Source organism: Lactuca virosa, chromosome 4 (assembly GCF_052849685.1).
Source record: "Lactuca virosa cultivar CGN04683 chromosome 4, Lactuca_virosa_CGN04683_v6, whole genome shotgun sequence".
In the NCBI taxonomy this organism is placed as follows: Eukaryota; Viridiplantae; Streptophyta; class Magnoliopsida; order Asterales; family Asteraceae; genus Lactuca; species Lactuca virosa.
In genome coordinates this window covers 212,106,927-212,119,904 of record NC_136429.1, presented here as the reverse complement: position 1 = coordinate 212,119,904, position 12,978 = coordinate 212,106,927, and positions in this window count along the sequence as shown.

Here is a 12,978-nt window from a genome sequence, read left to right as displayed (position 1 = left end):
TATATATATATATATATATATATATATATATATATATATATGAGGATAGGGAATATACATTACGGCCTCACCTAAACTTAGGTACTAAACCTCTAAAATATGTCGTTTTAACTTGGTAAATATATCCGGTTTGGTTTCACTTGGTAAATATATCATCATCGATAACATTTCTTTCTTTCATTATCGTTTTACTATCTCTGTTTTCTTTTCTCCATTATCGTTTATTACTTCATCCAAGTGAACATTACTTTTTTCCACTGTCACGAATGGGCAAAGATAATAAATATTTTTGCTACCTTATCTAAACCCTAAACCCTAAACCGTAAACCCTAAACCTAAACCTTAAACCCTAAACTATAAACCCTAAACCTAAACCCTAAACCCATACCTTAAACCCTAAACCCTATTGTGTCGATCTTGAATTTACATCTTCAAGTATTAATCGTGAATCCATTAACCGTAATCTTTATACAGTAAAACAATGTATTTTCAAGAGGTTTAGTACCTAAGCTTAGGTGTGACTGTAATGTATATTCCCTTTTCCCTATATATATATATATATATATATATATATATATATATATATATATATATATATATATATATATATATATATATATATATATATATATATATATATATATAGGGAAGGATTATATGGAATAAAAAAAACCCTAAAAATCATAAAAATGCATAAAAAAAATACTTAGAGATCACAAAACTTTTTTTTGACTTTATATATGAAAAAATCGCAGGTTTTACTAAAATTCGCTGAAAAAAAAATCGATTTTTTTTTGGTTTTTTTTTCAGCGAATTTTAGTAAAAACCTGCGATTTTTTCATTTATAAAGTCAAAAAAAAAGTTTTGTAATCTCTAAGTATTTTTTTTATGCATTTTTAGGGTTTTTTGTTTTCCATAGAACCTAATGTTTACCATAAACTTGATATCATGATGAATTGTATATTTTTTGGAATATAAAATGCATCAAATGAAGACAAATAATTACATAAACCTGCAACGACTGTCATTTTTTACGTTTATAAAAAATTTCAAATTGTCTATCTAATCTTATGTAACCCAATATATTGATCTCATCATACATCAACTTATTTCCTACCTTTTTTTTCCTGAAAGCACATATTTTACCGGTTTCATTGTTGACATAAATACATAATCATAGATGAGCTGATGAGAAAGATATCAAATTTTACAGCAAATGTAGCATTATATAACTCATTGTATCTATCTTATCAGCTAATATAATGATAGGTGTCCAAGTCAGCAATGAAACCGGTAAAATGTATTTTAAATGGAGAAAATCGTCAAATCATCATTAAATTTTAGTTTGGGACTTATTCGTAAATTAGGGTAAAATAACGAAACTTTAATGAAACCAGGTAAGTAATAAAACCGATAAACCGTAAAAAGGGGGTCAAATCGTCATTTTTACCGGTAATTCATGCTTTTTTGTAAACAAATTTTAGTTTAGGACTTTTTCATAAATTAGGGTAAAATATTAGGACTTTTCTGAAGATTTCCCTAAGTAATATCCACAAAACCAAAAAACATAATATAACCACTTAACTAAGCTTCGGCCATTAGATCAATCCATCTGATAGTTGATATAACCTAATATATTTGTTTTTTTAATAAATTTAAACTCATACGCAAGTGAGTAAAGCGGTTGAGTAAGAGTATTATTGGTATTTGATCTAGTGAAACCGATCAACAATCATATCCCTCGTTATGTTGATAATTGTACCAATATTTTCATTACACTATTCTATCACCCGTACACGACAAACTATGTCGCTCATCGGAGATAAGTTCCAGATAATCGACGCATACCTTGATATACTCGAACATCATAAAGGTAAAAACTTGTTCTGCAATGACATATACACACTTTATCGCTCATCAAAAATGCAAATCAGATGTTGTAGAACATCCACGAAGCTTATTAACTGTTATTAGATCAAAATGAAGAGTTCGATTGCAGAGGTCGGAGCACTTGATTTACTCGAATATCATAATGGTAAAAACCCTAAACTAGTTTTCTAAATGATTATCCACACCGTAATAGAGATTAGTATCGGGTGATATCGTTTATAATTGATTCTGTCTTCATAAATTAACATATGTTTCATTTATGAACATACGTTCATACATGAACATTTTGGTATTCACGTCTCATTTTGTATTTTTTTTCTTTGACTACTTGTTTCTTGATTATTTGTAGTTACCGGTCTTTTATGGTAATATATATGAGAAAACTAGGATTAGTGTTTTTTATATTAATTCAACTATCCACTGATTTAAATTAGATTAATATATAGTTACATAAACAATATTCAATTGGTATCGTTTATGATATGACTAAACAATAATTATAATTACTAATCTAAACAATATTCAATTGGTATCGTTTATGATCCGACTAAACAATATTTATAATTACGAATCTGACCAATTATGATCTGATTAGCATTGTTACATAACTTAAAGTAACCCTTGAATATGGAATCAATTTATGATATTTTTTATCCTCTAACTTATAAATATATGCATTTAGTATCAGTATAACGTAGTTTGGTTTAGACATTGAAATGTACCGACGAGTAAAAAGAGATAATGTGTAAAGATTCGTAAATAGTAGTCGTCACCTACTTTTTTTTAGTACATTTAGTATTTAGCATCTTGTGATTAGAGTAAGCTACAACAAAGTACTTTTAAGTCTTGTGTCTTAGGCTGGAGGGAGTGGTGCCACAGGAACCGCACTCCCTCCTTTGACACATAGGAGCCACATCATCTTTACCACACCCAGGGAGTGGAAATCATGTTAGAGAAAGAGAGAGGTGAGAGAAAGGAGAAGAGAGAGAAAGACACATAAATATAGAGAGAGAAGAAAGAGGGTGCGGCCATTTCTAGCCGCAGTGCGGCCAAGACCGCACGAGACCGCACCCTGGGGGCAGTGTTTGCTGTTGACGTGGCACACCCGCGGTTTGGAACCGCACTCCACACCCATCAGCCTTAGTTTTTGTGAGTACATATCTATTATCATGTCATATAAATTGTGAACTACCCCTTTCTCTCACCAAACACCAAAAAAAAGGCTTTTTTTTTTTTGTCTTTTTCAATAATTATGCTTCTAAGCTACACTTTGGTGAATCTCTTTTCATTAAATTAACCATTGCTTCCAAAGATGTTCAAACAAATTGACTAATGAATAATCTTATAATTTAACAAACCATTACACTAATCCAGAGCAATGAAGACAAGGGCTTTACAAGCAGTTAATAAATGGAAAGCAAACGAAAATTGGATGATAATTTAAATTTTATACCCTAACGGAAGGTATGTATTTTTTTTTTTTATATTTATGTTTGCACATATGTTAAATTTTTAACAACTATGCTAACACTTTTTTTTATTAATTGTAATACTACAAACTTGAATGTTCATCAAAGAATAAAAAACATGGCAAAATGTGTGTTAAATTAGTGGATGTAATCAACCCCAAAGATGTCGAGAAAAAATCTCATAAGCACAAAACATGGAGCTTGAAGGTTTAGAAGACACTATTAATTATATAAAAGTTAGGGCCAACCTAAAACAACTTTTTCTATAATTCAAAGTTTGAATGTTGAATAAAAAGTTGTTGTGAGGGGTATGGGTTAAAAAATATCTCGTATAGTTCATTACTTGAATTGAAGGTTGAGAATATCTCGTGCATTAGGATACTATTTTATTGATCATTTTGATACAACACAATGCGTATTTTATAGAAGATGGTTACATCTATGTCACGGCTGATAAAGTGCATGGGATGATTGGGTTGCGTAATGGAGGTCAAGATTTTATTGTTGTTCAAATTTGCTCACGAAAAGACCTAGTTTATGTACATTGGATTGGTGAATTAAAAAAAATATTTACAGGTGACATTAATGATTACATCATCAATTATCAAATATATGTATGTTCATAAATGAACATCAAATAAACATTACTAAGCATAAAACATAAAATGTCTAATAAAATAAGATAATACCTCAGGCGGTTCGAGTTCTAAAACAACCGCACATCTACCAAATCCCCCTATAGAAATTTCATAACCCTCGCACAAATGTATGTTTTTGACATTCCATGATGATATTGCAGGACACTTACGTGAGAATGCAAACTTGGGAAAGTCGGTATAATAACGATGACCAAGTCGCAATGTATATCGTTCCAACTAACTTAATAAATATATGTAACATATCAATGATGTAATAAACAAATATAATAAAAGTATTAAAATATAATGCCGTTAAAATAGTGATGGGACCACTGAATGAACAGTTTGAGTTATTTTTTTTCTAACTGGTTTTGCAAGGCACCGAAGTATGAACTGTACCGAAATATCAACTTCCCCTAAAATGTAAAGAATGGTGGTGGTTTTGAAAGTACCACCCGGATAAGTCTCACAAAATGTATTCACAAATAAGAAAGCAAAATTTATCTTGAACATCATATTAGCTTCTTGATAACTGATGATGTAATCATGAATGTCACTAGTAAGCAATTTTTCTTTTTTGAATTCACTAATACAACTTACATAAAACATACATAAACAGGGTCTTTATGTAAGATACTTTGAGCAACATAAATATCTTACCTCCATTATACAACCCATGCACTTTCTCAGTCGTGACTTGGTTGTAACCATCTTCTAATACAATATGCATTGTGTCTATATGCATTGTGTCTGGATCAATACGATCAACAAAATAGTATCCTAATGTGCAAGAGATACCTCAACCTACAATTCAAGTAATGAAACAAAACACATACCCCTCACAACAACTTTTTGTTCAACATTTCAGACTTTGAATAACAAAAAAAAACTTGTTTTGGGTTGGCCCTAACTTTTATATAATCAATAATGTCTTTATGGACCTTCAACCTCTTTGATATTGTTTTGCTCTAGTAAGATTTTTTTTAACAACTTTTGGTTTGATTACATTCACTAATTTCACATATATAATCAGTAAATGTGCATTCACAGAAACTAAGACACAAGGTTTAACGGTATTTTATTGTAACTTACTCTAACTGCAGGACACTAAATACTATATGCACGAAAAAGAAAGAAGGTGGCCACTACTACTTTTGGTTTTTTACACATTATATCTATTTACTCATTGATACAACATTTTTATTTCAATTTCTAATAAAACCACAATATACTTATACTAAATGTATATATTTGTAAGTTAGAGGAGGAAGCATATCATAAATTAATTCCATATTCAAGGCTTACAATAAGTTATGTAAGTATGCTAATCATGTCATAAATTGTCTAATTAGTAACTATGAATACTGTTTAATCATATCATGAACGGTCATAAACGTAACTAACTGAATATTGTTTATGTAACTATGCTAATCTAATCATAATCGGTGAATAGGTGAATTGATAATCACAAACACTAATCCTAGTTTTCTCATATTTGCACATTTCCATAACAAATTAGTAAGTGCATATAATCAAGGAACAAGTAATCGAGGAACAAAACACAAAATGAGATGTGGATACCAAAATGTTCATGAACGTATGTTCATAAATAAACATATGTTCATTTATGAATATGGAATAAATCAAAAACAATATTCACTGATATTAATCTCTATTACGGTGTGTGGATAATCATTTAGAAAACTAGGAATCGGGTTTTTACCTTTCTAATATTCGAGTAAATCAAGTGCTCTGGTGCTCCAATCGTTCCAATCGAACTCACTGTTTGATCTCATAACACTTAATAAGCCTCATGGATGTTCGACAACTTATGATTAACATTTCCGATGAGCGACAACAGGATGTGCAGATGGCATTGCAGAACGAGTTTTTACCTTTATGATGTTCGAGTAAATCAATTTATGATGCTCGAGTAAATCAAGGTCTTCGATGTCTGCAATCGAACCTCTCGTTTGATCCGATAACACTCAATAGTCTTCATCAATTATCTATGTTGTGTGCAGATGCTAGAGCGGGTGATAGAAAATGTAGTGAAAATATTTGTTCAGTTATGAACATAACAACGGAGATGATTGTCGATCGGTTTCACTAGATCATATATATATATATATATATATATATATATATATATATATATATATATATATACACGCAAGTTCTTCTGAGAACCTAAATATTTGTGTGAACTTGAGAACTACTGATCCAAACATCATTTTCCAAAATCAAAACCAAAAATATTAACGAAATGCATAGTGTCTAAGTCATATCTATGCTAAAAAAAAGGTTTGACGATTTTTTTTTTTTTTTGAAAAATGTTCATATGTATGCACTGTTGATGCATGCATGCATATTTGCGTCCACAGTATGGACTGTTGATTCATAATATATGCATGCATGCATATCTACGTCCGCAGTCCATATGACTGATGACGTATAGTTTTCAACTGCTGATGCATAGCTCGCAAGTTCTCACGTTTTTTTTTATTTCGCACAATAACTTAGACATATATATATATATATATATATATATACACACACATTAATCTTACATGAAGAGAACATGCTATGTGAGAGACAAAAACTACAACAAGATTAAAATACAATAATAGATTTGTAAGATAGAGAAAATAAAATAAGATAATACTCTGTGTCTCGATTTGGATTACAAAAAATACCATAAGATTACAATAAAATTATTTCTCAGATATAATATAATAAGATTATAGTAATATAATAAAATCAAGTTAAAAAAAATATATTAAAAAAACTTTATTCAGAAAAACACTTAAATTTTGATCATTTTCTTAAGAAAGCCATAATATTTTATTAAAAAAAAATAACGGGTTGTTTGTCTTTTACCGGCTAAAATCCCAAACGTGTAAATATTTTGTCGGTTTCTTGTTACTTTTTGTTAAAAAAAATATAAACTTTATCGGAAATGTAACCGAAGATGGACTAAATCATTTCCAATCCTATAATAATAAACATGAAGGTACAAAGAACTCCAAACTGCCTTTAAATAACGAGTAGTTTTATTTTATTCCGGATTTGAAAAATAATATTTTCAGTCTCGGACAAGCAACCGAAGCCGGGTGCGATATTCAGATGAAAGACAACTATTTGACAATGCATGATGCCGACAACTGCTTATTAATGAAGGTACAAAGAACTCCAAACCGCCTTTATAAAATACAGTTGCCTATTGGAGTACCTATTTGCCTTCATTCAAGACTAAGTGAAGACACGTGGCGCTGGCATGCAAGACTTGGGCACATCAATTGCGAGTCTATGAAGAAGATGTCCAAGAATGGTCTAGTCAAAGGGTTACCACATTTTGACAATGAAAATCAATTATGTGAGTCTTGTTTGGTGGGCAAGCAAACAAGAAAGTCATTTCCATTAATGACGACGTACAAAGCAACACGACCATTGGAGCTAGTTCACGGTGATTTATGCGGTCCGATAACACCGTCAACGAAGGGTCAAAATCGGTACATTTTCACACTAATTGACGATTTTTCACGGTATATGTGGATTTTTCTCTTAAAAGAGAAAAGTTAGGCGTTTTCACACTTCAAAAAGTTCAAAGCTTTGGCGGAGAATGAGCTTGGAAAGTCTTTGAAGGTGTTTCGAAGTGATCGAGGGGGTGAGTTTACCTCACTCCAGTTCAATTCATTTTGTGATCTAAATGGAATCAAACGTCATCTTACCGCCCCATATTCACCACAACAAAACGGTATTGTGGAACGAAGAAACAGAACACTTATGGACATGACACGAAGTATCATGAAGGCGATGCATGTTCCAAACTATCTATGGGGAGAAGCGGTAAAACACTCCACAAACCTGATCAACCGTGTTTACACAAGAGTACTTGGTAATACAACTCCGTACGAGAAGTTGTATAAAAGAAAACCTAATTTGGAGAACGTACGCATCTTTGGGTGTCTAGCGTATGCAAAAGTTTGAACCGGTAAACGTGAAGAAGTTGGATGATAGATCAAGACCACTAGTGCATCTTGGTTCCGAACCGGGTACGAAAGCTTATCGTCTTTTTAACCCGGTTACACAAAAAATAATCGTAAATCAAGACGTTATTTTTAATGAAACCAAAGGGTGGAATTGGGTTAACGAAGCTACACCCGACAATGAAGAACCAGGATCATTCATAGTACCATGGGATTTACCGGAAGATAAGGCGAACAACAACCAAGGAAACGATGTAAACAACGAACCAATTGAACCAAACGAATCGGATCACGAGATTGAAGACGGAGTGGAGGTACAAGAAAATGAGCAACCAAGTCCGGTCAACAACAACGTAAACAATGTTCAAAACCAAAGGCCCACAAGACCAAAGGTGCTTCCAATTCGATTACGAGATTATGTACTTTATGTTGATGACATTGAAGAACTTCTCCTAGCAACCAATGACGAGCTGGTATCGGTTGAAGAGGCGAAGAAAGAACCAGAGTGGGTCAAAGCCATGAATACAGAGATCAATTCGATCAACAAGAACAATACTTGGTCTCTCGTAAACAAGCCTATGGGGGTGAAGCCCATTGGACTCAAATGGGTGTTCAAGCTGAAGAAAAATGCAGATGACACCATAAACAAACACAAGGCAAGATTGGTTGCTAAAGGGTACGTACAACAACCTGGTATTGACTTTCAAGAAGTATTTGCTCCGGTAGCTCGCATCGAAACCATACGGTTTCTCATTGCCTTAGCCGCTACCAATGGATGGGAGCTTCACCACTTGGATGTCAAGACGACTTTCTTACATGGAGAGTTGAGAGAAACCGTCTATGTGTATCAACCGGAAGGCTACATAAGGAAAGGCGACGAGCACAAGGTGTACCGTCTTTCAAAAGCACTATATGGTCTTAGACAAGCACCGAGAGCATGGAATACGAAACTTGATGGGATTTTGAAAGGAATGAAATTTCACAAGTGCATGAAAGAACCATCGGTGTACCGGAAGAACGAAGGATCCAACTTGCTAATTTTAGCAATCTATGTTGATGATTTGTTTGTCACAGGTACAAATTTGAGCATGATCAAAAGGTTCAAATTTGAAATGTCCAAGAACTTCGAGATGTCTGATCTTGGAAGATTAACTTACTACCTGGGCATTGAAGTCAAACAGGATGAATCGGGGATTACAATAAACCAAGAAGCGTATGCACAACGCATTCTGAAGGAAGCCGGTTTACATGATTGCAATCCTACCCACATTCCCATGGATCCAGGAACCAAAATGTCGAAGGCCGAAGATGAACCCGAAATTGACCCGACACAATACCAAAAGTTGGTAGGATGCCTTAGATATCTCTTGCAGACAAGACCCGATATGGCATATGCGGTTGGAGTTGTTAGTCGATACATGCAAGATCCAAGAGAATCACATGGTGTTGCAATCAAACACATCCTAAGGTATTTACGAGGAACAACGGGATACAGAATCAAGTACGAGAGGATGGGACAAAATCGAATAATTGGTTACAGTGATAGTAGTCATAATGTTGATCCAGATGACGGAAGAAGCACAACTGGTCATATTTTCTACTATGGGTTGTCTCCAATAACATGGTGTTCGCAAAAGCAAGATATTGTTGCTTTATCATCTTGCGAGGCAGAGTTCATGGCAGCCACTGCGGCTGCATGTCAAGCAATATGGCTTCAAGATTTGCTGGGAGAAATCTTGAACAAAACGCAAGAGAAGGTGGTTCTTAGAGTTGATAACAAGTCGACTATCGAACTAACAAAGAATCCCGTTTTTCACGGAAGAAGTAAACACATTCACACTAGGTTTCACTTCATTCGTAATTGCGTTGAAAAGGAACAAGTGGAGGTGGAGTACATTCCAGGTGAAGAACAAAAGGCAGACATTCTCACAAAACCGTTGGCTCGAACCAAGTTCAAGATAATGCGGGACTTGATCGGGATTGAAGACATCTCTAGAAGGACTTAGAGATTCGGGGGTGATTGTTGGAATCCTAATTCCTCATTTCACTCCACTCATGTCTTCCACCCACAAATAAAGTAGGGGACACCAACAAGTTGGTTGGGTCTCATGTTTATTATTATAGGATTGGAAATGATTTAGTCCATCTTATAAATACAGTGCATTATCAAGAGGGTAATACACACCAACACAGAGAAACAAAAACACACTGTAAACTAATTTGGTTTTTGAGTTATATTTCCAAATTAATCAAAGAGTAGTTTGATATATATTGTGTGCTATTACATTTCTGTGAAGCGTGAATTGGACGCACTAAAGAAACTTTCGGTAAACTATTGAACGGTGCAAAGGAATTAGGTGAACGTCACTATCTCTAATGTGAATTGGAAGAAAAGGATTACGGCTATTGTTAATATAAATAGATCTCTTCTTCTTTCAATTGAAGATGTAGAGCGCAACACACAACTCAAGTTCTTATATATACACAGAAAGAAATTAGTGAGGTATTATTTTTGTGCAGAGCCTTAATTTTTGGCAGCCAAAAAATTACGAGTGATATCTTACAGTGAGTGATCAGATTACAAGGCAGTTTTTTAGCCTTGTATGATTGTAATTTTCTTTGGTGTTAATAAAATCCCCTCTCTCTCGTTCGCCCGTGGATGTAGGTCAAATTAGACCGAACCACGTTAAATATCGTGTTCAATTTCGTTTGCTATTTTTCATTAGTTTTATTCCGTGAGTGTTGCCGAAATCGTTATATCAATTTTTAGAAGTGCTTAACTTGTTTTGTTGCATTCCCAACAAAGGAAAAACTGGTATCAGAGCTATGGCTGAAGATGGGAAAGTTAAGATCGAAAAATTTGATGGTCAAGATTTCGGTTTCTGGAAAATGCAAATTGAAGATTATCTCTACCAAAAGAAGTTACACCAACCTTTGTCCAAAGACAAACCCGAAGAGATGACGCAGGAGGAGTGAGACTTATTAGATCGGCAGGCACTCGGAGTGATAAGGTTATCATTGGCAAAGAATGTAGCTTACAATATTGTCAATGTGAAGACAACCTACAGTCTGATAAATGCGCTGTCTAATATGTACGAAAAACCTTCAGCGGCAAATAAGGTTTTCTTGATCCGACAACTTGTAAATCTGAAGATGAAGGAGGGTAGCTCGGTGACAGATCACGTAAACGAATTCAACTCAATAATATCAAGATTGATATCTGTTGATATTGGATTTGAAGATGAAGTGATGGCGTTGCTACTATTATCATCGTTACCCGATAGTTGGTCCGGCACAGTGACCGCCGTTAGCAGTTCAGCCGGAGGTGCCAAGCTATCATTCGAAGGTATTCGCGATTTAATCCTTGGTGAGGATGTGCGCAGAAGGAGTGCCGGAGAAGGTTCCAGTAGTCTTCTAACTACTGAAGGCAGAGGAAGAAAGACCAACAGAGGAGGTGGTGGTAAAGGAAGATCGAAGTCAAGAAAGAGAGGTCAGTCGAAGAACAGGAAATATATTACCTGTTGGAACTGTAATGAGAAAGGTCATTTCAGAAATCAGTGCCCAAAGCCTTCGGCAGACAAAGGCAAGAAGGAAGTAAATATGGCAGCAGATTCTGAAGATGATGCACTCATTTGTTGTGTTGAAAACTCAACTGAATCCTGGATCATGGATTCTGGCGCGTCGTTTCATGCTAGTCATTCCAGAGAAGTAATGCATAATTTTAAGCAGTACAAAGGGAAAGTCAGATTAGCAGATAACAAGAGCCTGGATATTACTGGAGTTGGGGATGTGGTCCTCAAGACAACCTTGGGTACGAAGTGGACTTTGAAGAATGTCAAGTTCATTCCAGACTTGAAAAGGATGTTAATATCTGTGGGGCAGCTTGATGATGAAGGTCACCATGTTACATTTGGTGATCATCAGTGGAAAGTGACAAATGGAAACTTAGTTGTTGCTAGAGGTCAGAAGCGGGGTACACTTTATATGGTGGAAGTTTCTGATGCTGAAACACATGTTGTTGAAGAAGTTGAGGCATCTACTCTATGGCACCAAAGACTTGGCCATATGAGTGAGAAAGGAATGAAAATGCTAGCCTCCAAAGGAAGAATACCAGATCCGAAGACTGTGACAGTTGACTTCTGTGAGCCATGTATTATGGGTAAACAGAAGAAGGTTACTTTCACAAAGATTGGTCATCCGCCGAAGTCCATGAAGTTGGAGTTAGTTCATTCAGATGTTTATGGTCCCACTTCAGTTTCTTCAGTGGGAGGGTCCCGATATTACGTTACTTTCATTGACGACTGCACAAGGAAAGTTTGGGTTTATTTCTTGAAGCATAAGTCTGAAGTTTTCAGCACATTCAAGAAATGGAAAGCTATTGTAGAAAATAAAACAAACTTGAAAATCAAGTGTTTCAGATCAGACAATGGGGGCGAATACAGTAGCAAAGAATTTGTTGATTATTGTGCTGACCAAGGAATCAGAAGACGGTTCCGGAGACACCTCAGCAAAATGGAGTAGCTGAGAGGATGAACAGAACATTGAATGAGAGGGCTAAAAGCATGAGACTGCATGCATGTTTACCCAAGATGTTCTGGGCAGATTCGGTCAACACAGCTGCATATTTAATCAACAGAGAACCCTCAGTTCCCATAGGGTTCAAGATTCCAGAAGAGGAATGGCAAGGTCGGGAGATTTCGCTCAAACACTTGAAGGTATTTGGTTGTGTCTCGTATGTCAAAATCAAAGACTCGGAGAGAGACAAGCTATAGGCAAAGGCAAGAAAGTGCACCTTTATAGGTTACGGGTTGGATGACATGGGGTACCGCTTCTGGGATAATGAGAATAAGAAAGTTATCAGAAGTCGGGATGTGGTGTTCAACGAGAATGCTCTATACAAGGATGAACTTGCAAAAAGCTCCAATGGTGACAAGCAACCAGAAAAGAAGGATCAAGTTGAGTTAGAAGAAATCTCAGACGATGACGTTGTAA